Consider the following 22,138-nt stretch of genomic DNA (forward strand, 5'->3'; position numbering starts at 1 on the left):
AATATTATTTATTTGCTTCCAAATGAAATGAAGATCACAGAATTTCTTCAGTAATGTCTAAAATTAGAATAAATCTAATTTTTCTTTGTTATGGGTTTCAGTAATATAAAGGAGCTTACACAGAATAAAAATAAAGGGGTCATAGATATCTCAAACTTTGCGCATCCAAGAAATATTTTCTCTCTCTCTCTCTCTCTCTGTATGTGTGTGCTATATATATGTAAAGATTTGACATCAAATATCATCCTTATATGATTTAAGGCATTTGTAATTTATTTTCCTAACCTAGAGCCCTGAATCCTTCAAATTTTTCTAAGGTCATAAGGGACAGGTTGAGAATCCTATTCATGAGTTATTTTCACTATTTCAATAAGTCTATAAAACATCATATGTTTACTCATTATGGGGCCACAAAAACTAAGTACATTTGAGTCAATTTGCTTGAGGCTAAAATTATATCATTTTACTGTCCAAATAATGAATGTCCTTTGTATTTTTAAACTAGTTAGAATCTCTGCGTAGTTGATTATGGCATCTCAAATATTTAGGGTCATATGGAAATAAAATAAGGAGAGTGTCTTTGATGGTTAAAAAGTTTGAATAATGGTTGTAAATGTGCATATTTATTTTAAAAATTTTATACAGAAAAGGCTGAATTATAAAAATTAAATATTGAGTCTATTTTTAAATTCAATCCTCTTTCAAAATTTGAAGACAGTTGTGACCATCCAATGACCCTTTCAAATTTGACAATCTTTATACTAAAGTTTCTAAAAATAAGGGCTTCTGAGGAAATGTGCGCTTGTCATAGAATAATATTGCCATAGAAAATTAACCATAGAAGATACTCATGGGCACCACAGGGGCCACGGGGAATATTTACCACAAAGCACCCTTCTGCAGTACTCTCTCATCCATCCACTTATCCATTATGAACATACTTCAGCCACTCCTAGATCATTGGCACTCTGCTCTGCCCTCTGCAAGTACAAAGATGGCAAAACACATTGGCTCTCTCTGAGTTTGCAGCGCCTCATTCATTTTGTCCTCACAACACACCCTTCAAGTCTTATTGACATAAATTATTGGAGCTCAAGGATAGTAAGATTGGTTAGAATAAGACAAGGTCTGAATTCTAAAGGAAATGAAAGACTTGGAAAGCAATTGGAATAGGAACTCATACATGGAATAAAAAAGGTGGAATTCATTGGAAAGAATGAACCAAGAAATTTCAGATATTAAAACCAGCACACTGCATATGTATCTGACTAGTGGTATTATTGTCACTACTTAGATTTTAGTGTCTAACCAGTTTCTTCAAAACTAGTTCTTATTGGGGACAGAATTTATCTAAAATGTATAGAGGAACTTAGTCGGAAATTATTTGCTAAACAAAAAATGTGTCATTGCAAAGTTTTCCATGCAAAAGCACTGAAAATGTGAAGGACAGATGTCAGCAGTGTTAGTTTTGTGCTCTGTGAGTAACTTCGCCCTGCATGACCCGAGTTGGAGTTTAGTTTAACTAAATGCTGTCTAGAATTGCAATACGTTATCCAATGAAGATTAATAAAAAAGGTAGAAATTATTGAATGACTATCACTAGACAAAAACTGATCACATGGTAGATATTCAAACAATATAAATTATTACATAGCTATGAATATATTTAGAAGAATTTTATCAGATTATGTAAATGGTGCAAATATAATTTTCTATTTCTGGCTCCCAAATCTATCCAAAATGTCTTTAGTTTCTTAAAGAGTAAAATAGTAGTCTGTGTGTCTACTGGATTCTACTAAGTTAGGAAACTAGCCTTGGATAATTTTAAAATATTAGTAATAGCTATTAAAAATATTGTTTGAAGAGGACTCAAGATGGCGCTGTGAGAACAACCCAGGATTGGAGCTCTCATTGAATCTGCAAAGAGGTGAGTCCGAGCTGCATTTCCAGACTGATCTTTGTTGCCCACAGAACGGGGAAACTCCCAAGTATAAAAAAGACACGGGACGCCAGGCAGTAAGTCTGCCTGGTGAAGCCGGCAGCCGGGGCGCAGCGGCGGCCGGCCCTACCCAGCAATCCCCACAAGGGCGCGCTTGTCCGGGTGCCCTGTTGAACTGGCAACCTGAGACTTGAGAGGGCTGGACTTGAGACTGAACGAGACTTGGACAGTAGGCCAGCCCAGGGGATTGCAGGGACAGAGCGTTCGGGATACCCAGTGGGACGAACAAAACCGCGATTTCAAACTATCCCGAGCAGACAGTTCGAGACGCTCTGTGGGGGAGGGGCGTCAACCACTACCGAGGCAACCCGCCCCAACTGAGATACACGCCCACTGCTGACGCAGCCAGCTGGTGCCAAGGCAACCCGTCCCTACTGAGATACACGCCCACTGTGGACGCAGCCTCCCGTTGCCGAGGCAACCCGTCCCTACTGAGATACATGCCCACTGCTGACGCAGCCTGCCGTTGCCGAGGCAACATGCTACAACGAAGAGACTCTGCCGCAGGGCGTGGCGGAGACCACAGCAGAGCCTGCAGGAACAGGGCGAATCACTCAACAGCAGGGTGAAGACTGGGCAGGCAAACAGTGGCTAGTCTGCCTCCTAGCTGGGCAGGACACCTCAAAGGACATCGAAAAATAAAGCCCGAACCCCCCAACACAGAGCATTTGAGAAAAAAAGGGTTTTTTTAATGAGCTCTGTTGCAGCAGAATCAAACATAGCAGCCTAACAGCCCTGAATGAACAACTGAGCTCACAGCTCAGAAATTGAGCTCCTAAAAAGAATAGACTGTCTCCTCAAGCAGCTCCCTGACCCCTCTATATCCAAAAGACTGACATTTGGCAGGCATCATCCTGGGACAAAGATAGCAGAAAAAGAAACGGGTAGCATCCCTCGCTGCGCCACAGCTGCTAGAGGTGCACCCCAGACAAGCAGGGCCTGGAGTGGACCTCAGCAGTCGTACAGTGAAGGGGCTAGGCTGGTAGAAGGAAAACCAAGTAACAGAAATACTTCATCATCAACAATCTGGGTGTCCACTCAGACACCCAATTGAAAAGTCAGCAACTACACAGACAACAAGTGGATAAACCCACAAAGATGGGAAGAAACCAGCGAAAAAAGGAGGAAAACACCCGAAACCAGAACACCTCACCTCCTAGAAAGGACCAAAACTCCTCACCAGCAAGGGAACAAAGCTGGACGGAGAATGACTGTGACAAAATGACGGAATTAGACTTCAGAAGGTGGATAATGAGAAATTTTGTGAGCTAAAAGAACATGTATTAAATCAATGCAAAGAAACTAAGGAATTTAAAAGAAGATATGAGGAAATGATAACAAGAATGGATAACTTAGAGAGGAATATGAATGAATTAAAGGAGCTGAAAAACACAATACGAGAACTTCACGAAGCATGCACAAGTTTCAATAGCCGAATTGACCAAGCAGAAGAAAGAATATCTGAAGTCAAAGACCAACTCAATGAAATAAAACAAGAAACCAAGATCATAGAAAAAAGCACAAAAAGGAATGAACAAAGTCTCCAAGAAATGTGGGACTATGTGAAAAGACCTAACCTACGTTTGATAGGTGTACCAGAAGGGGATGAAGAGAATGAATCCAAGCTGGAAAATACTCTTCAGGACATCATCCAGGAAAACTTCCCCCACCTAGCAAGACAGGCCAACACTCAAATGCAGGAAATTCAGAGAACACCACAAAGATATTCTGCAAGAAGAGCAACCCCAAGGCACATAATCGTCAGATTCAACAAGGTTGAAATAAAGGAGAAAATACTAAGGGCAGCCAGAGAGAAAGGTCGAGTTACCCACAAAGGGAAGCCCATCAGACTCACAGCAGACCTCTCGGCAGAAACACTACAAGCTAGAAGAGAATGGGGGCTAATATTCAACATTCTTAAAGAAAAGAACTTTCAACCCAGAATTTCATATCCAGCCAAACTGAGCTTCAGAAGTGAAGGAAAAATAAAATCCTTTGCGAACAAGCAAGTACTCAGAGATTTTTGTCACCACCAGGCCTGCTTTACAAGAGCTCCTAAAAGAGGCACTACACATAGAAAGGATCAACCAGTACCAGCCATTCCAAAATCACACTGAATGCTAAAGAGCATCAACATAATGAAGAATCTACAACAACTAACAGGCAAAACAGCCACTTAGCATCAAAATGGCAGTATCAAATTCACACATAACAATATTAACCCTAAGTGTAAATGGACTAAATGCACCAATCAAAAGACACAGACTGGCAAATTGGATAAAAATCCAAAACCCATCAGTGTGCTGTATCCAGGAAACCCATCTCACATGCAAGGATACACAAAGGCTCAAAATAAAGGGTTGGAGGAAGATTTACCAAGCAAACGGAGAGCAAAAAAAAAAGCAGGAGTTGCAATTCTCATCTCTGATAAAATAGACTTTAAAGCAACAAAGATCAAAAGAGACAAAGAAGGCCATTACATAATGGTAAAAGGATCAATAAAACAAGAAGAGCTAACAATCCTAAACATATATGGACCCAATGCAGGAGCACCCAGATACATAAGGCAAGTTCTTAATGACTTACAAAGAGACTTAGACTCCCACACAGTAATAGTGGGAGACTTTAACACTCCACTGTCAATATTAGACAGATCAACCAGACAGAAAATCAACAAGGATATCCAGGGCTTGAACTCAGACCTGGAGCAAGCAAACCTGATAGACATTTACAGAACTCTCCACCCCAAATCCACAGAATATACATTCTTCTCAGCACCACATCACACCTACTCATAAATTGACCACATAATTGGAAGTAAAGCACTGCTCAACAAATGCAAAACCACTGAAATCATAACAAACAGCCTCTCAGACCATAGTGCAATCAAGTTAGAACTCAGAATACAGAAACCAACCCAGAACCGCACAGCTTCATGGAAACTGAACAACTGGCTCTTGAATGTTGACGGGGTAAACAATGAAATGAAGTCAGAAATAAAGAAGTTCTTCGAAACCAATGAGAACGAAGACACAACATGCCAGAACCTCTGGGACACATTTAAAGCAGTCTCTAGAGGAAAGTATATAGCAATAAGTGCCCATATGAGGAGAATGGAGAGATCCAAATTTGACACCCTATCGTCAAAATTGAAAGAGCTAGAGGAGCAAGATCAAAAAAACTCAAAACCCAGCAGAAGACAAGAAATAACTAAGATCAGAGCTGAACTGAAGGAGATTGAGACATGAAAAACCCTTCAAAAAATCAATAAATCCAAGAGCTGGTTTTTTGAAAAGATCAACAAAATAGACCGACCACTAGCCAGATTGATTAAAAAGAAAAGAGAGAACAACCAAATAGATGCAATAAAAAATGATAAAGGGGAAATCACCACAGACTCCACAGAAATTCAAACCATCATCAGAGAATATTACAAACAACTCTATGCACATAAACTAGTAAACATGGAAGAAATGGATAAATTCCTGGACTCCTGCGTCCTCCCAAGCCTAAACCAGGAGGAAGCTGAAACTATGAATAGACCAATAACAAGGTCAGAAGTCGAGGCAGCAATTAAGAGCCTACCACACAAAAAAAGCCCAGGTCCAGACGAGTTCACAGCCGAATTCTACCAGACACACAAAGAGGAGCTGGTACCATTCCTTCTAAAACTATTTCAAACAATCCAAAAAGAGGGAATACTTCCCAAATCATTTTATGAGACCAACATCATTCTGATACCAAGACCTGGCAGAGACCCAACAAGAAAAGAAAACTTCAGGCCAATATCCATGATGAACATAGATGCAAAAATCTTCAATAAAATATTGGCAAGCCGATTGCAACAGCAAATCAAAAAACTTATTCACCATGATCAAGTAGGATTCATCCCGGGGATGCAAGGCTGGTTCAACATACGCAAGTCTATAAACGTAATTCACCACATCAACAGAACCAAAAACAAAAACCACATGATTATCTCAATTGACGCAGAGAAGGCATTTGACAAAATTCAACAGCCCTTTATGCTAAAAACCCTCAATAAACTCGGTATTGAAGGAACATATCTCAAAGTAATAAAAGCTATTTATGACAAACCAACAGCCAATATCATACTGAATGGGCAAAAACTGGAAGCATTCCCTTTGAAATCGGGCACTAGACAAGGATGCCCTCTTTCACCACTCCTATTCAATATAGTTCTGGAAGTTCTAGCCAGAGCAATCAGGCAAGAAAAAGAAATAAAGGGTATTCAAATAGGAAAGGAGGAAGCCAAATTGTCTCTATTTGCAGACGACATGATAGTATACCTAGAAGACCCCATCACCTCAGCCCAAAAACTCCTGAAACTGATAAGCAACTTCAGCAAAGTCTCAGGATATAAAATCAATGTGCTAAAATCACAAGCATTCGTCTACACCAATAACAGACTTAAAGAAAGCCAAATCAAGAGCCAACTGCCATTCACAATTGCTACAAAAAGAATAAAATACCTTGGAATACAACTCACAAGGAACGTAAGGGACCTCTTCAAGGAGAACTACAAACCGCTGCTCAACGAAATCAGAGAGGAAACAAACAGATGGAGAAACATTCCATGTTCATGGTTAGGAAGAATTAACATCGTGAATATGGCTATACTGCCCAAAGTAATTTACAGAATCAACGCTAACCCCATCAAGCTACCATTGACTTTCTTTACAGAACTGGAAAAAACCACCATGAACTTCATATGGAACCAAAAGAGAGCCCGCATAGCCAAGTCAATTCTAAGCAAAAAGAACACAGCGGGGGGCATCACACTACCGGATTTCAAACTATACTACAAGGCTACAGTAACCAAAACAGCATGGTACTGGTACCAAAACAGAGATATAGACCAATGGAACAAAACAGAGGCACCGGAGGCAACACAACATATCTACAACTATACAATCTTTGATAAACCTGACAAAAACAAGCAAGGGGGAAAGGATTCCCTGTTTAACAAATGGTGTTGAGAAAACTGGCTAGCCATGTGCAGAGAGCAGAAACTGGACCCCTTCCTGACACCTTACACTAAAATTAACTCCAGATGGATTAAAGACTTAAACATAAGACTTGGCATGATAAAAACCCTAGAAGGAAATCTAGGCAAAACTATCCAGGACATAGGAGTAGGCAAGGACTTCATGAACAAAACACCAAAAGCATTGGCAACAAAAGCCAAAATAGACAAATGGGACCTAATGAAACTCCACAGTTTCTGCACAGCAAAAGAAACAGTCACTAGAGTGGATCGGCAACCAACAGAATGGGAAAAAATTTTTGCAGTTTACCCATCTGACAAAGGGCTGATATCCAGAATTTACAAAGAACTCAAACGGATTTACAGGAAAAAAACAAACAAGCCCATTCAAAAGTGGGCACAGGATATGAACAGACACTTTACGAAAGAAGACATATATGAGGCCAACAATCATATGAAAAAATGCTCATCGTCACTGGTCATCAAAGAGATGCAAATCAAAACCACATTGAGATACCATCTCACGCCAGTTAGAATGACGATCATTAAAAAATCTGGAGACAACAGATGCTGGAGAGGATGTGGAGAAAAAGGAACACTTTTACACTGTTGGTGGGAGTGTAAATTAGTTCAACCATTGTGGAAGACAGTGTGGCAATTCCTCAAGGCCTTAGAAATAGAAATTCCATTTGACCCAGCAATCCCATTACTGGGTATATATCCAAAAGACTATAAATCGTTCTACTATAAGGACACATGTACACGAATGTTCATTGCAGCACTGTTTACAATTGCAAAGACCATTGAATCAACCAAAATGCCCATTGATAATAGACTGGATTGGAAAAATGTGGCACATATACACCATGGAATATTATGCAGCAATCAGAAATGATGAGTTTGTGTTGTTTGTAGGGACATGGATGAATCTGGAAAACATCATCCTCAGCAAACTGACACAAGCACAGAAAATGAAACACCGCATATCCTCACTCATAGGTGGGTGATGAAAAATGAGAACACATGGACACAGAAAGGGGAGTACTAAACACTGGGGTCTATTGGGGGGAAAAGGGGAGGGCCAGTGGGAGGGGGAGGTGGGGAGGGATAGCCTGGGGAGAAATGCCAAATGTGGGTGAAGGGGAGAAGGAAAGAAAAGCACACTGCCATGTGTGTTCCTACGCAACTGTCTTGCATGCTCTGCTCATGTACCCCAAAATCTAAAATCCAATAAAAAATTAAAAAAAAAAATATTGTTTGAAGCATAGTTGTATTTGAGGTTTTACTCCCTTGACATTTTAATTATTGGAGTTTTTGTTCATATAGATAACTTATGCTTAACCGTGCCTTGGAAAAAAAAGAATTTTTGTAATTGTTGGAGAAAGGCAACATAGTTGATAGATATGTAAATTTATATACTAATTGTGTAAGCAGATCTTCAGTAGAACATTCAATGCACCCTTTTGTGCCAGAGTATGAGGGAAACTTATCAATTCTCAATACTATTGAATATTTTGTAAAACTAGGAACTTTTTTTAAAAATCCACAGCTGTGAAAATTCTCAAGAAGTTCTGTGAATGCTTGCAGTGGTGGACTGTATATTCAGAGATCACCCCAATGCCTCTCCAGCAACTCAGCTGCAGTCCCTTCTTTAGGGCTGCCAAATAATAATAATAGTAATAATAATTCTCCTGGGATGGGACTTACTAGTACCAAAGCAGACAGGCATGTGGCCCAAGTCTGTTACCTTGCTGTCTGAGCTTTGACAGTTCCCCATTATCTTTCACTTTGACAAAGTGGAGGGCACTTTTGCACTTTGATCCTTGGGGAAAATTCAGTTGATACAATGTCCCTCTACTGCTTTCTCTTAGTGATCCCCTTGCCAACTCCAACATCCCACAAATTGAACCAGTGGCAAGAAGTGTAAAGAAGTAGGAGTTACTAAACATCAAATAAAAGGGAAATGTGAACAAACAAATAAAAACCCTTTTCCACGAAACAAGAAATGAGAACAGACGCTATAAAGCCAGGTGAAGGTCACTCTTCAGTTCTTCCTTATGCTTTAAAAGCTGTGTTTAATTGTTAGTCACCATGCACTGTGGGCAGAACAATTAGTTGTATCTATATTAGATCTAAGCTGTAATTATTTGTTACATTAATCATGACTAGAGTGAGAATTTAATTAGTCACGAACATTAAGTGAATTTTTCTGAAGCGGGAGAAAAATGTTTTCTGTTGTTTGATGCATATGATTAAGAAAGGGCATTGCAGCTAACTAGAACACTGGAAGAAGCTGAACCCTCGAGCTTTGCTATCTATTGACAAATCTGGATTCAGGTGATCTCACTTGTCTGCATTTGTGCTTCCTATCCAAATGATAACTCTGTGCAGGTTTCTCAGCTTGGGTAAATAGACACCCTGTATATCAACACCCTGTATCAGCCACTAGTAATTCAGAAGGGCCATCCGATGTCAATTTTACCCAATTCCTATTTGTTCCTTTTATTTCTTCTCTGCCCTTCTTTTCTTAACGGCAAAATTGTTACCAGAGAAATTCCAGAAAAACAGACGAGGAAATGCCCAGAGAGAAGTCTACATTGAGTTAGATTAGTATTTATCTCTGTGATGTGTTTTGAAAGGAACTGAACCATTGGCATTCATCTAATCACACATAGCTAATATGCGGTGCCTCAAAGCTCTGCAATGTGTACTTTTTTAAAATTAGAAAAAAAAAGACTTCTGGGGGGTACTTTGGGGAGGAAACAAAGCATAAATGTGGTGGCTGCGATAGTGTGGGACACAACGTTTGATAATGTGACACATTTAATGAGTCATATACGTAGAGCTGTTATCACCCCAAACAGCTCTACCCTGCTGATGTGAGTGAAAACTTTTAGACAAACTCAGCGTTCTTTTGCTCATTATACTGACCTGTCAAAAATGACAACTTGGCCCAGTCTGGTTATTCCATGCTGACAAGGTACCATTCAGGCTTTGCGGCAATAATGTCAGCTTTTAAAGGTGCAATGTACTTAAGAAAGCTCATTTCTATGATTTGGCCAAAAAGAGCCATTTTCCTTGTCAGTGGTGAGGAATGCCTAGTTTTCTTTAAATTAGGAGCCGTTTTCATGGAGATTGTCCCTGGAAAACCTGTAGAAAGGAGAGAAGCTATTTTTCTGAAAGGTTTAAAATAATTTAGCCTACTGAGCAATGGTGTGATTACCCAGCGTGTTGAAGACAGCTAGGAATTCTTAACTCTGCCCAAATCATATTTCAAAACAACCAATAGTGCAGCAAATAAAACTTCAATTTGATCATGAACAGTATGCATCGTATCCTGCATGCATAAAGCAGCAAGTTGGAAAGCTCTTTCTATGAAGTTTGGGGCCAAAATATACAGAATTTGGGGTACGATAAAGGGAACAGTATGACAGATGCTGTATTCCTGGTCTAGAGGAAAATTTCTTCTTAGCTTTGTCCAGAAAGAAGTGACAAAAAGAATTTTAGTGTTAGATTTTACAGTAGCTCCAATACAAGTGTTAGGAGAACTGTTAATGAGCTGGCAAATTGGGAAAAAAGGTAAACAGAAATACTCTGGTATTTCCTTCTATAATTTTCCCACGAATATTATATTGTGGTTTAGTTCACTCATATGCTAAGCTCTTGGCAAGACTGGAACTGCATTTGAAATTTCAAATTTGAAGTGTCTTCACTCAATTATTTCAACATCTACTTCCACAGTTTAATAGATATATAGATTAGATGAATGGATGGATGAATAGATAGATAAAGATATACAGATGACATAGATATATAGATTATATAGATATAGATACAGATAGAGCTGGTTTTGTGTCAATCATGAAGATACCTAAGATTTTCACCAACATCTGTAGACACAAATTCAACTATCCTGTGTTTTTTTGCCCCTGTTTCAAATTCTCTGGTTCTAGGACTAATGGCAATCTTTTATCAGTGGAAGACTTCAATAGAAGTCTATGGGAGCACAGTGCTTTAAAAAAAATTCACTCTCCTTTTTAACATGACAATCCTTTGGGTTCACTTAGACTATATTTACAATATACTTAGCCTCAAGGGTTCTGAGCACTGCCAGCCAACTCTTTCTATGTGACAAAAAGAGGAAAGACCCAAATCATGATTTGTTTGCCTATGCTTTATTTTATTTTTCTTAAGTTAAGTTAGAATCTTCCCAGAATATTCATCACCAAAATACAGGAGTCAAAATCTCTACTTGCACACTTCTTAAGATTAAGTTTTCTAGATAATTGAAGGTAGATTTTATCTGAAGAATAAGGTGTTACAATTGATTAGATCTTGTAAAATTTGGACTTAGCAATCAATTAATTGATGCAGTTTAATTAAATAGTATTCTTGTGCTATAGTGAAGAGGGTAATATCCTCTAGGACCTTATAATAAAGTAGGGATGGATACACTGAAACAAAGGAAGTATTAGAGAATAATACAATATCTAATGAATATGTATGTGACAAAGCATGCTGTAGACATCTGAGAGTTAGATGATGTTAAAAAACCTGGATGTAGTTAGTGGTATTAGTGACTTCCCTGGAAAGACAAGTAGATTTGTATACATGTACTCAGAATGACATTGCAAGCAAGAGCTAATGTCAGTTAAAACTCTTGGCAAAGTATGTTTGAGGGAAGAGTCAATTTCGATCGAAGGAGAATACTCAAATTGTGAAATGAAAGATTATATTGAGAGGAATATGTGTAACCACATTGTAAGAGCCATTGTATGACAAGGAAAGGAAGTTAGTAGTACTATTTCACTGTAGTGTTTACCATAGTGATTACTTTTGGTTCACCTTCTCTACATTGCTGAAAATACTGAGTTCATACACTAGTACTTTTAACCTATTGCCAATGCAAAACTATAATTCTTGTGGCTCAAAACAGTGTTTCAGTTTTCATTATGTGTATTTCTTCTGATCAGTTTAATTCCATTAATTTCAGTCTAATATTTTAATATTAATATTATATATTAAATATTGCATTTAATATTTTAATACCCACTGCATGCTTAGTATAGAAGTAGTCTGCAAGTGGTGATAAAGTGAAATTTATTATTTCTATTTACTGGCAGGCTATAATCTAGGTGCCTTGGAAAATTCTGTCTATATTAGTGTTCATTCGGAGAACTGTCTTCAGAAATACAAGATAACAGTGATAGGAAACCAATTAGTGACCTACAAAAGTCATTCCACCTGGTTTGTGGAGAATTGTTATATTAACACTACTTGTTAGTGCTATCATTAATAATTACACCTCTGTATATGTGTGCAGAAATTTATGGATGATGAGACATTCTCAGGCATTTCATTTCTTTTGTACCTTTTTGTGTGGCTTTGTAGACAGAGGGTCACTGGAAATCTCTAGGCCTGTTCATCCTGTCTTTTTCTGCTTCATGGGACATCTGGATGTGTCATGTATGTCTTGCAGGTGTGAAAAACAATGTTTTAACAGTTCACAGGAGAGAGTTTAGAGTTCCAGATGACAGCATATCCCTTTTTCCTATCATATATTTAACTTAGCACACTTCCACATCCTTTTTCTCATTTGATTCTTATAAGTTCATTTTTTTATAGAAAACATATTTACTTCTTATTCATATTTACAGTTCTTCTTTCACTGAAGGAAAACAAAAAACTTCCATAGTCATTGCATATCAATTTTTATAGCCCAACACTCTCAAAGTTACTGCTTCTCCTCACCTATCTCACCTATGCTTTTGTAATAACAGTTCACCATTCTGGCTCCTTCCAGACTCTTACTAACTTATGTGCATCAGCGGTTCACAGATAGTCTGCCCCCAAAGATAATGCCTCTTCCTCTTTTCTTGTAAAGAGGACTTGACCACTTTCTCTTTTTAAAATATTTTTTGCTACTTAAATTTAGCCATATTTCTTAAACTAAGGTACCTTTGGAAAGCAAACACTTATCTTCTAACAGATGACTGCAGTCTTTGCAGTCTTTGGCTGGATCTAGCTGTGGATTACATATTGCATGTGGTATCTCTGCTTTGTTCAATTTCTTCTGTTTCCCTCAACCCTTTCAAAACCTTTAAGTCTTCCACTTCTTTTTCTTATGGGGAACAGGTATACCCTATCAGGGATAAGGAGAATCTTAATTATTATTTTCTTTCATATTCAAGGTAAAATCCCAAGTATTAAAGATTAAATAAATCTAAATCTTACAGTTTTCCTTTTTCTCCTATAGGTGATCCCGAAGATGTTTTAAATTTATCCGAATATTTCATAGGACCATATGTAGTAAATTTCCCCTTTATAATCTGACCTAAAACCTAATGGAGGCATAATATATTTTAAAAAAATATTCCATGCCTACCACACACGATGATAAAACATAATATCCTAACATAATTTTCATTTTTATCTTTTATTCTTTTTCATTTCTCAATTTTTCTTTACAGCTTTACTTCAAAAATATTTTCTAGAAGTTCTCACTTATTATACATGCCATATTTTCTCTGAAGTCCTTTTCTTCTTGAAGACTATTATATTATATTCCTCCTTCCCTTATTTTCTTCTTCCTCTTGTTTGTATTCATCATTCCTTCTATTCATTTTGCTGTTACAGTATTTGAGATTTTTTTCCCCTCTCCTCTTTACTTTCTTCTTCACTTTATCATTATTATATGGTAGCTACTTTTCCTCTGTCCCAGTGATTCTCATCTGGGAGTAATTTTGCTTTCCAAATAGCATTTTAAAGTATCTGGAGACATTTTTGGTTGCCACAGCCAGAAAGTGGTGCTGTAGAGTGTGTAAAGATCAGGAATGCTACTATACACACCATAATACACAGAACACTCTCTATAACAAAGAATTACCTGTTCCAAAATGTCAGAACTGCTGAGATTGAGGAGCAGCTTTACTGCTCTCTCTGTTCTAATGCACTGTGCATAAACGACAGCTCATCCTAGCTTATGCCACATGGTTCCTTTCGAAATATTTTCACTGTATTTTTCTCAAATGTATTTTCTTGATGAGTGGATCTGCAGATATACAATAAAAGATCCCATGAAACTTTCAGTCTGGCATACACACACAGATTTGGAACATCTCATACCAGTTCCTCTGACACCCTTTGTATTTATGAAATATTAATGAGAATTGCCTACCAAATAAAAGCTGTCTGTTTGTAAATAGATGCCTAACCCATTTTCCTCTTATGGTATGTCACCTGATTTATACTGGGACCAATACTCAGAACTGTTCCACCTCTTTTTGATTCAACGTTTAGCTTTTTCAGAGTTTCTAGGATGTTTATTAGTATTTGTTGTCTCCAATCTCTAATCTTTATTGCCATAAAATATAACTGTTAATCTATTTTATTTTAATGTCCTGAGCATTCAGCGTTTTCCACATACAACTGCAAAAATCCATTCAAAATCATTCTCTATTTTCCTTCAGAGATTTTTACAATGCTATAAAATAAGCAATACTTTTGCTTTATCAACAAAATAATATTTGATTTTTGATGATTTTTTTAAATTTCTCAAATAGATTAGTATGAATCTATAATTTTATATTTTACTGCAGAGGCTTTTCTTCCTGCTGTAAATAAATAATTTTATCAATATTTTAACCTAATAGGTTCTTATCTCAAATCCAACAGTGCTCTGTTGCACTATGATTGTGTTCTGTAAGCTATTCATAGATAACAACTTAACTTTTAAAAATATTTTCTTTGTTTTAACTCTCACCCTATCCACACAAATTTCCCTTGTTTTTCCCTATTTCTTCCCTCACCTTCGTTTGATCTATACTCTGTGTATATTTCTGTAGCTTATAGTATCTACTTCACTCAGTACAACCTCTGTTTTTGCTCATCACATTTCAGGTTTCTTTGAACTTCAACAGGAACTTATTTAAGAATCTCATCAAATTATTAAAAATCAATAATAGTTATGATAAAGGACTTTTACTTAATACTTTAAAATATTGTAGACATGGTTATCAATTTAAAAATCATTTGCATCTTTCTTACTTCTTAATGAAAGAGTCTGTCTTCCAAAATGGTGCTGAAAATGCCAAATTCTTGCTGTCCCAACCTTCCTAATATCTAAGAATGGTTGATAAGTCATGTCTAGGAAAATAGAAGCATGAGTCATCTTAGAAGTTTCTGGGAGATATCATTTTCTCTAATAACAAGAGAAGGTGGGGGTACCTCCTGATTTATATTTGGAACAATAATCAGACACTCACTCTTCTCCTGGTTCCTGGTCATTATGTTTTAAATAAATGAAGTTTAGAACTAATGCTTTCTTGACCACAGGGAGATTTTGCTAAGCTCCAGAGTAGTAGGATAAATTGTTATGAAGAACTTGGTGGCATTATTACATCTCTGAACCAATTATTTATTAAGTCCTTGGTAATATTATTAGACCTCTGAACCAATTATTTATTATGGTATTTTTCATACTAATAAGAATGGCTGATATTTTTGGAGCATTTACTAAGTGGGAAGAATTTTATGCTCTTTACAAAGGTAATCTAATTCTGAATATCATCCTAAGTGCTTTTCTTGCAAGTATTTTCCACATTTTACATCTGAGGAAACTAAGGAAGAAAAGGATTAAATAGCTTGCCCATGGTCACACAGCTCGTTAGTCAGGTAGAGATTGAGTCTTGACAGACTGGCTCCATTATGTACACTTTTTGTCATAAAGTTATACTTTTTCACCAACCCTGTCACCTGCTCCAGACTTTGTAGGACATAAGATAATAAATGGTGTCTGAGCTGTATGAGACACTGTCACCTAATATTCTAAGTAAAAGCTACTAAGTAATTGTTCTTATGTCTGGTGCAGGTATCAATTGTCCTCATCTGCTGACATTTGATTATTTTTTAATTGTATTCCCTAATATTGATTATATAAACTGTATAAATGAGACGTCTTATATTCTCTATTCCTACCTCTTTCCATTTTGTGGGATATTTGCTATTTATTTACCCATTCCTCCACTACTTCCTTTCTGTTACCTGGTTCCGCATGCTTTATACTTTAGTCCAGTTGCTATAATTTTGTTTATACCTGCTATTGAGAGGAGTTTGCTAGCTTGCCTTAGGTAGACAGAAAGGAAAAGATCCCTAAAGGGCCTTCAACCCATGGATCAGTGTCTCATCCCCACATCTGAGTGAATAAACTTACACAGGGATTGTGCTGGAAACCCACTAGTAGCTAAATAGGTAGGAGAACCTCTATGCCACTTAGATAAGGAAACTTACACAAACCTCCAGCCTACTCAGATAAAGAAACAAGGCCCAACATAGAAATGCCTTTATCCTTTGTGTAACCAGAGGGCTTCCAGGAGCTAGTCTCTTCTCCTTTTGTGGGCACATACATCATGGGATCTGGTGGGCATCTTCCTTTCCTTTTTTGGGCATATTTTAACCTGCGAACCAAGCCTCTATGAATCATCATTTCAGCTCCTGATTGGTCCTGGGAAAAGCTTTCACTTCAGCCTCTGATTCATCCCAGGCCAAGGTTCTGGCCCAGCCTTTCACTTCAGATCCTGATTGGTCACAGGCCAAGGTCCTGATCCAAGCTTTTGTTTCAGCCTTGATCAGTCCTGAGTCAAGGTCCCAGGCCAAGCTAAGTAGTGCTTTTTTCAAGAGAACCTGCAGACTAGTCAGCATATTCTTCCCCTTCCAGTCCATAAAAGACACTGGAACCAACCTCACAGTGGGCAGCCCTCTTGTGTCCCCTCTCCACTGCAGAGAGCTTTCTTCTTTCTCTTATTAAACTTTCACTCCAACCTCACCCTGTGTCCATGCTCCTTAATTTTCTTAGTCCTGAGACAAAGAACTCCATGTACTACCTCAGACGAGAAGACTGAAATGTTGTGGTGCATTGGGAAGACTGCAACACTATCTATGATTTCTATAAATGTTTTTTCTTAGATAGTTGCTCTGAAGTCTAAAAAGGAAAGCACTGTCCCCATTGGCAGCTCTTTTCAGGTTCTTACATTTGTTTGTCTCTCCCATTTTTCCCTCTTTCATTTCACAACCTGCACTTCATCCTCATGATCCTCTCTCCCATATTTTAATACCTCCAGAAGCTGTTCTTAGTGATACATTATATGTGTACTCTGGGGTTCTTAAATTTAAGAATTATCTTATTTACATATTCTTTGGTATTATTTGGAAAAGGGTTTTATCCCTAGAGATGATCACAGAACCCAAAATGAGGAAGGGTCTCAAAGATGCCTATTGAAGGAAGGGACACTTGTGTGAATATGTTGATAACACCCTGAGCATTTTTTTCTGTATTAATTTGAGCAGATGCTACAATTCCATGAACATTTTTTTCCCATCAAAGTTCTGGAGTCTATCTTTTGTCCTTGGTGCACTTTTGTTATTTTGTTTTCTTGTGTAGTCTGGATAAATGTGTCCTTTTTGTCCCCAGAAGCTATCCAGAGTTCCTCATACAAATGATACTTTATCTCCAGTCCTAAAACCTTTTACTTGATTGTACCTTTTACTTAAATGATTTCCTGAATTTCATCAGTAGCTGATCTTTAGATGTCCTCTGCACAGCTATAACTCATTTTAGTTATTAAACAAAAATTGCCCATAGGCACTGTTTCATCCTCATGTTAGTGAATAGAGTCTTTAGCCTTGGCCTATTCAGTAGAATCATCACAAAGTTCTCTGAATAGTATTGGTCCCTTTTACTTTTGACACCTTCTCTATAATAAATTCAATTTATCATCTCATCCAATGCTCATATCAAATGTCTTGCATCCTAGATTTTGAATTACAGCAAATGTGTCCCTTGATATATCCAATAGAATTAATAATCAGGGTTCTCACAGTGTGGTCTCTCCCTCGGCTTCTGCTCTTGTCTCTGGTGTCACTGTTTCCCACAAATCTTCCCATGAAATGATACCACCCACTTCTCAGTACGTACATATTTTCTTCTTTCCCTCTTCTTCTGCAGCAATATTCCTTCAGTTCTTGCCTTGCTTTTTCTACACCGTCATCTTTAATTCTTCCACATCCTTTCCACTTTTCTGTGTTATCCCAATTAGAGTTTCCATTATTTTCTCCTGCCATTACCAATATTTTTACTGTGTAGCAATGATAATTATAAATGACAGTTAAGGCTATTTATTAAACAACTTTGGTAAGCCAGGAACTCTATTTGGTGTGCATGTATTTGTGAGTTTGTGTGTGTTCCTAGCTTAATACTCATAATAGCTAAATGCATTTTTTAAATTAGGAAATGGAGATTTTGTTTTTAAGTGAGAAGCTCCAGATCATATGTGATAAGTAGTATTAGTGATGGACATTTGCATTTTCTTAACAACTTTAATGAATTGAGTGCTATGTGTGTCAATGAATATGTGTATCTCATTTAATTCTCCTATACATTACATATAATATGTAATTATTAGTATATTATAGCTTATATTACACATATATAATAAATAACACATGATATATATCTTTTACATATTCTATATAATGCATAGACTACTTAAATGTGTGTTATGTAAAAATATGCATTTTATTATTTTGTGTGTGTGTGTGTGTGTGTGTGTACACACACGTAGGACCCCCTTCTTCATATAATGTATCTCTACTTGCCAGCATTTTACTCGTACTGCTGTTGACTTTATAGTTTTATTACGCCCCCTTTTTTTGGTGTTAGGCTTATTTCTTTTTTTTTTTAATTTTACTTTCAATTCTTTTTATTTTCTTTCTCCATTATTTCTTCTTAGCATATGCTTACATAACCTTCTCCAATATAAGTCCTTTTCTCTTACATCCTTTTCAGTGTTACTTTTGCACTCCCCTGTGCCCTGGCATTCTCTTAGCATGCATCCTTTACCCTCATGCAGGAAGTTCTCTAAATAACAACCTTACATCTCATTGTCAGGAAAGACAAAGCCCCTCACTCATGCACAAGCATGAGTGCATGACTGAGGAGGACCCAAAGGTTTAGTAAGTATTAATGACTTGCTTAAGCTCTTGCTGTGAGTTAACAGCATAGGCTGCTCTAGATGCAGGTATTATCATCTTGTCCTAAGTCTGACACCTTGGTCTTTTCTTCTGCACCCTACTGTCTCTGGCTATAAGTCTCTAATTTCATCTCAGCCACTGGTTCTCCTATGTAATTCTGAGAACTTCTTCAACTGTTTACCTAACCTGCTTAAATCTGCCCTTCCTAAAATAACCAGCAACAAACTTGTTGCTAAATCATCGAATCATTGTTTAGTCCTTACTTTACTTGGCATTCGCTCCTTCTTCACTGCTTTCTCCTAATTTCTCCTCCACCCTTGTGGCTGCTCCTCTCACATCTGTGCTGGTCTACCTGATGCTCAAAACGCGTTTTGTTCCGTGGAAGAGAATAAAATGAGGGGAATCCAGACTTTCTCTGGTTTTAATCTCTTGCGTATACAATTGCAGTAAATGATTAAAGGATTTACCATTACCTCCATTTCAGTTTGTTCCTGAAATCCTAAAAAGTGAAGAAATCAGCCAGGCATGGTGGCTTATGCCTGTAATCCCAGCACTTTGGGAGGCCAAGGAGGGAGGATCACAAGGTCAAGAGATTAAGACCATCATGGCCAACATGGTGAAACCCCGTCTCTACGGAAGTACAAAAATTAGCTGGGCATGGTGGTATGTACCTGTAGTCCCAGCTACTCAGGAGGCTGAGGCAGGAGAATTGTTTGAACCCAGGTGGTGGAGGTTGCAGTGAGCCGAGATCGAGCCACTACACTCCAGCCTGGTGCCTGGCAACAGAGCAAGACTGTCTCAAAAAAAAAAAAAAAAAGAAAAAGAAATGATAAATCCCACTGAGCTTCCTGGGTATGTTTTGAACTAACAGTGTCTAAGTGGCACTACAATTACTTACAGTCTTAGGAGAAATTCCTAAATGTATATTGCCTGCTTCTTATTTTCTCCAGGGTGTTGAGGCATTAGCCATCAAATGTTATATTGTGAGCAAGCTTCTTCACAAACTACAACAAAATTTCACTGGAGGGGCCACAGTATAGTAACATAATTGGATATATTTAATAATCATTCTGGAAAACAAGCCTGATAGAAGCAAAATGTTGCACAAAGGACTACCAGTCAGCATGAACATTTCTGTGAGGTTTATGTTTTCATTAATAGGAGAGTTGAGTATCTGAAGTTGTGAACTTATTAGGAATCTATGTGGAGTCTGACCCCTACATAGGTATGAGCTATCAATCTTTAGCTCCTCATAATAACTTCTGAAAGGTGTCCGACCTACCCTCTGCGGGAAGACTGGGCTCATTGGGAAAGAAACTGGACCACAGGCTAGAGGAAATTCCTTAAGTTCAGGCTTTATTGAGAGGAAAGAGCCTCCGGGCGGGCCAGCTGGGATGAAAAGGAAAAATGGCCGCGCTGCTCAGAGGGGCAGGGTTGTTTTACAGGGGGCTGAAGGGCTGGGGGGTGGGGAAGCCAAAAGCCGAGGTGGTGGGCAACTGTTGGTCAGTTTGAACTGCTGGGCGGGAAGCTGGGCGGCGGGAAGCTGGGCGGCGGGAGGGCTAGGGCTGGTATGTAAAATGAGAGATAAGGGAGCCTCTTTGTGGGGGAGGGAAAGAGAGAGAGAGAGAGCTTTTGCGGTAGGGGCAGAGTTTTCCAAACATTCCCGACTCCTTAAAGAAAAGAAAAAGAGGGGGTCAGGGGCGTCGGTTGTCTCTCTGGCTACTTCCTGCTGACAAGGGTCGACAGGGGGTTCTGAAGAGGTCTCTTTTCCTAAGGAGCCTGGATGTTCGGGGAGAGGTCCGCTTCTTGCACTCATTCAGGGTAGGGTTGGAGCAGCATCTGGTGGATGATGACTCGAGTCAGTTCTTGAAAGCGCCGCTGTAGGAACTATAGAAAGCAAGGAGCAATAAGTAAGATTAGGCAAACAGCTACTAGGGGCCCAAGCAATGGGGACAAGAGGGTATACATAGAGGAAGACCACCACGCTGTGGCTTCAGCCGAGAACTTCTGACTCTGCAGGTTAGTTTTGAGTTTCTGGAGGCTCTCGATTCGGGTTTCTACTAGGCCGGATTCATTGATGTAGTAACAGCACTCTTCTTGTAGGAAGATACAGGTCCCTCCTCGTTCAGCAGTGAGCAGGTCCAGGGCTCTTTGGTTCTGCAAGGCAACTTGGGCAACTGAGGTGATCTGTCGTTGGAGTGATGCTAAAGACTCAGTAGAGTCATCAATAGCCGCTTGGAGTTGTGAGGTCAGTCGGGCTATGGCCAGGTGAGAGTGGACTAGTGCCCCTCCTCCTAATCCTGCTGCAAGTGCTGAACCAGCAAGGGAGAGTAAAGTAGGGGAGGTAGCTGTCTAGAGGAGTGGTCTCTGGTGGTGGGGGAGTTGAAAGTAGGAAGGGGCAACCATACAGCAGCTCAAATGGGCTAAGCTGTGATGGGCCCCGGGGGCCTGCTCTTACCCTGGTGAGGGTGATAGGAAGTAAGGTTACCCAGGATTGGCAGAGCTCAGGCATGAGCTTAGTCAGATGCTCCTTTATTAGGCCATTGGCCTGTTCCACCTTACCAGAGGACTGAGGATGGTAGGCGGCATGTAGCTTCTACTGAATTCCTAGAGAGGTAGAAACGGCATTAGTGACTTTGGAGATAAAGGCTGGGCCATTGTCTGACTGTATGGTAGCTGGGAGTCCAAAGGGTGGGATGATGTCTTGAATGAGATGAGTGGCTACTGTCCCGGCAGACTCAGAGGCTGTGGGGTAAGCTTCAATCCAGCCTGAAAAAGTGTCAACAATGGTTAGCAGATACCGGTACTGTTTGTGCTTTGGCATATGGGTGAAATCAATTTGCCAGTCTTGGCCAGGTAGGAACCCACGTAGCTGATGAAGCTGGCGCCGGGGATGACAGGAACCCTGGGAATTAGTTTTTGCGCAGACAGTACATGAGGACTGGACTTCCTGTATGGTACTGAGGAGATGGTGAGGGTGAAAAAGTGGGTCGAGGAATCGGTATAAGGCTTTAGGCCCAATGTGGAGTGAATTATGGATGTCTTGGATTATCTGGTACCTTTGCTTTTCAGGGAGGATGAGGAGGTTATGCTTGAAGGCCCAG

The sequence above is a fragment of the Callithrix jacchus genome, chromosome 13, assembly GCF_049354715.1.
Source record: "Callithrix jacchus isolate 240 chromosome 13, calJac240_pri, whole genome shotgun sequence".
Lineage (NCBI taxonomy): Eukaryota > Metazoa > Chordata > Mammalia > Primates > Cebidae > Callithrix > Callithrix jacchus.